Below are 4,809 nucleotides of genomic sequence, written 5' to 3' on the forward strand. Positions count from 1 at the left end.
CTTTCTCTCAAACTTAACACTGGCCTGCCTGCCTCAGCTGCCTTCGAGCGTCTCTTTAGCTGTGCTGGACTACTGTTCACTGCAAAGTGAGCAAGGATGAACTCTACTAACTTTGAAAATCAACTGCTCCTCAAAATTAACAGGAAGTTCAGAGAGTAACACTCTAGGATGGATACAAAGGAACTTTAATCTAGAGGTACAGTAGGGCAGGGCCAAGTTTAAAAAATTAAAAAACATTTTTAAAGCAGCTGCCGTTCAGTTCAGTACTTGTTCTCTTATTTGACAGTTTTGTATTGAAAACACTGTGATACCTGACAGTTTGGTTGATTGGTTTGGTGACCATTATCCATTTTCATGTATATACTTGCAGTTTAACTGCCACTGCACTTTAATTTGTAAAGTTTTTCTTTTCACTAAAAAAGAACTACTTTGAGATTTATATCCCACTGTCTTTTTTTGCACTACTCAGAAGCGGCTGTCCTCCTGCTGACATAAAAGTAACTATGTAACTTTTACTCTGAGTACATTTTAAATGAGCTACTTTTTACTTTTACTTGAGTAAATTTTTAGACAGGTAATTTTACTTGTACTTGAGTAAAATTTCAGTAAAGTAATAGTACTTTTACTTGAGTAAAATATTTTAGTACTCTTTCCACCTCTGGTGTTCAAGAAACCAGTTTGAGATGATTTTAATATTGTGACACAGTGTGTTGTCCTGCTGGAAGCAGGCATCAGATGATAAGTACCCTGTGGTCATAGAGGGGCGGACATGGTCAGCAACACTTCTCAGGTAGGCTGTAACCATCCACCACCACCAGCGGCCTGAATGTTTGATACAAAGTAGTTTTTTTCATGTATTATATGTATTTGAGTTACTGTCGCCTTCCTATTAGTTTAAAGCAGTCTCTGCATTCTCCTCTGACCTCTGACATCAACAAGGCATTTTCAACCAGAAAACTGTCACTCACTGGATATTTTTTTTCTTTTTCAGACCCTAGAGATGGGATTGTGTGAGAAACTCCCAGCAGATCCCGTCTCAAAATTCCATCTCAGCAGTTTCTGAAACAGTCAGACCAGCCAGTCTGGCACCAGCAATAACCACATTAGTCAGATCACTTTTCTGCCCCAATTTGATGCTGTCTTTGAACAGTTCAGCAGGTCATCTCCACCCTGTCTACATGCTTAAATGCAGTTGCTGCCATATGATTGGCTGATTAGATATTAGCGTTAATGTGCAGTTGAACAGGTATACCTAATAAAGTGTCCGGTGAGTATATGTAAGTGCAGGTAATTAACATTTTGTTACATTAATTGATGAATTGATACTTTTATGCTCACTAATGAACAAATAAAGTTCCCTCTTATGTTCCACAGTAGCAGAAATGATTGTGTAAAATCAGTGGAGTGACCCTTTAAGGTCCTTTTTTGTTTTCCTTTTCTTTTATCATGACTCATCCTCAGAATTCCCCAGAAGACAAGTACTTCAAAAATAATTCCCATATGTTTCAGAAACACTACAGTGGCCATTTTTTCATCAGCCTCAACCCACACCTGCCTCTGCACACATCTCACCGTCATCTCTTAATGAAACTATTAGCTGACGCGTCAAACACTGGAGGACTTTAAACGGCGAGTTTTGCTGACTACATCTGTACACTGTTTAGTCTCGCGATACATAAGTCATCATTTGCTGAGAAGCGTGGCTCCCACACGCATGTGTCAGTTTACAAATATAGTTTCTGGAGCCGTTTCGAACCACCTTGTTAAAGATGTGATTCCGCATTTTAGGTGGCTGTGTTAAACACACTGAAATCCTCAGCAGTGCTAAGCTGCTGGGTCCTAGTGTAGGGGTTTGGGACAACCCTAAAGAGATCCCAAGGTATCAATTTAACTGTCAATATTTAATTTTTAAAAAAAGATTTTTGCATTAACATCAATCAGTCTGAGCAGAAAAAAAGTCTCTATATTTGAATTCCAGAATTGAATGTGAGCAAACTTATCTGGCTATAAAGTTAAATCTGTAATCCAGGATTTGCCTCCCAAAACGAAAATACATGGAGCCACAAATCTGCCTTTAAAGTTGGCTTCTTCTGTTTTTTTCTTGGCCCAGTTGTGACGTTGGCCCCAGCAGCAAGCGGGAGGAGCCGGAAGAGGGATTACCAGACCCACCATGTGTTTTGATTCGACCATCTGTTGCCTTTGTTTCCTTCAGATGCTCGAGGAGGAGGAGAACGCTGCAATCCTTGTGCACCATAGAGGTCAAGTCCATGTCATCGCAGTGGCTGCAGAAGCCAAACAGCTCATTCACAAAAGCAGCAGCATCCTCAGTGTATCCCTTTGAAATGCGCTGCGCACACGATTGCAAGCTCCAGGGAAGCTCGCTCCCGGCTCACTGTGAGACCTCAGATTTTTTATTATTTTTTATTAAACGTGTGATATACGTTTGGTTGTGCTGTTGCTGGGACATAAAACACATTAGCTTCTGTGCTCTGCAGCTCTGACTGATTTTTTCATTAAGGGAAACAAATGAGAACTCTGGGCATGCAGTGTCCTCTGAGGTATGCTGTCTGTGGGGCTGGAGGAGAAGTTTTCTTCCCCAGACTCTGCACGCTGAAACCTTTCCTTCACTCAGCATCCCCCCCCCTTTTTTTTTTTCTTTTTTCCTTTTTTTAATAGACATCTGCTGGCACTTTAAGCCATAACGTTTTTACCATGTGCCCCTGCAGCACCACTCTGGACCTTAAAGAGGTCCAATCTTTTCCCAATGATGAGCCAAGCGAGCTGCTTTGGGATTTTTAAGAGAAAGAAGAAAAAAAACAACAACGTATGAGCCGTAATGTAAAGGTGACTTGATGATTCCAAAAGCATGTACCTGTAGAAACAGGTATGTGAAAAATGAAACACTGCTATGTTTGCAACCATTTTAAAATTTTTATGATAAAAAAAAAAAGCTGGATCTACTTCGACTGTTTCCTTCTCCTCGGAAAGAGGTGGTTAGCTCATCCAGGCTTCATCCAGGCTTCAGCTGCGTCTGACGGAAAAAACCTCAAAGAAAGCAAAGTTGAATTTGTTTTCACCCCCTCCTCTCCCCTTCACCCCACTTCCTAACTCACATAAACTGAGTCACGTTGGAGAAGTGCACTGTTAGCGCTACTCTGGCAATAGGGTTTGGAACTTTTTCCACGGTGTCATTTTACTGCCATTGAGGCCTTTTTGCTTCGCTAATGCGTTGCGGTAACCATCAGGAGTGTGGAAGACGCACTTAACTGTTCTGAAGATGCTTTTACTTTCACGACTTGAATTATAGAGCAGTGATTAATGCCTCGCGCTTAGGTTTTCATCCTTCTGTCAGTCTTAGGTTTCTCAGTGAACCTGGGTGATGTCTATTCCTGGTACGTATCATGACGGTGACATCATCCCACAAGCCTGAAACACTAGCCTCCAAGCCATGCGCTGGGTTTAACATCTGGATTTTTTTTTCTGCTTTTGACAGCCAGAGGTGTATCTGCAATCTGTTAGCATCACTCTGCAGGACGTCATCACGGAGGAACTTAAAGGTTAACAAAGTAGTGTCATTAAGACACCTGCTGTTGGGGTTAAAACAGAAGAGGGAGCTTACAATTGTTAAGATTAATGCCAACAACTCCTTCACTTTAACAACCCAACATGTTGATTTGAGCTGTCCAAATGAAATGCTCGCTTCCGAAACATCTGGAACACATTAAAGAGAAAAGCTTGGGTTCACTTGGACATATTGTAATACTTCTTTAGGCGATAGTTTGGCATTTACTATGTCTCAGAGAATCAACTCCACGGGACAGCCTCATTCTTTAAAGAAAACTTTCCATAAAACGTTCATCAGAATGTGTGTAAATGCAAAAGGTTAAGGGGATCCCCACCGTAAGTAGACCTTCAGCAGCTGTTGAATCAAAAGATTCCCTAACCCCAGTTTTTCACATGGTTAGCCAGCATGTTCATACATTTCTTTGAGTCTTATTTATTTTGTTATCATCTCACTGTCTACGTATGTTTACGCAAACTGGAAAATTGGGATAACAGCTCCCGGCAGTGCTTGTTTTGGTTACTTTTGGGAGAAAACTGTTTGCATGTGTTATCACATCCTGTTATCACCAATGTCCTGACGCACAGAGTGGACACAATAAAAAAAAAAGAGCCTATAAAAATATGGAAAAAATCCGAACAATCAAAACACACCCTATGAGCAAGCACTTGGCAACAGTGGGAAAGAAAAACACCCTTTTAACAGGAAGAAACCTCCAGCAGAACCAGGCTCAGGGAGGGGCGGCCATCCGGTTGGGGGCTGAGAGGAGGAAGACAGGACAAGCAATGCAGGCTTTAGTTATCAGCTTCTTTAAAAAGGAGGTCATTGTGAATAAATAGAAACGCAACAGCTAAATAGTGGAGATGAAATACGTGCGGAATAATGTTAGTGCAGGGCGTGACTTCTGAATGGACGACAAAAACAAGACAGCAATTATCATCATGACTTTTTATTAAGATTTATACGTTCTCTTCCCCTTAATCAAGTGACACATTCCTTACTGAAAAATCACCATCTTGTATTTCAGAGGAAGAAGCTAAAGCACAGAGCTCCTACAACTCACAAAGTCAAACATCCGTATTAAGAAACAGTCATCTGTGCGAAATGTCTTTCATTTAACTTATCGTGCAGCTTTGGAACATAAAGAGGTCTTCTTTTTTTTGCCTTGCATGTCTTTGTATTCCCCAAATCCTGCACCAACCTTTTGGTGTCCATGATCATTTCTTTGTGGAATGTTTCTCTTTTGC

Source organism: Perissodus microlepis, chromosome 7 (assembly GCF_051167445.1).
Source record: "Perissodus microlepis isolate ML-2025 ecotype Zambia chromosome 7, ASM5116744v1, whole genome shotgun sequence".
Lineage (NCBI taxonomy): Eukaryota > Metazoa > Chordata > Actinopteri > Cichliformes > Cichlidae > Perissodus > Perissodus microlepis.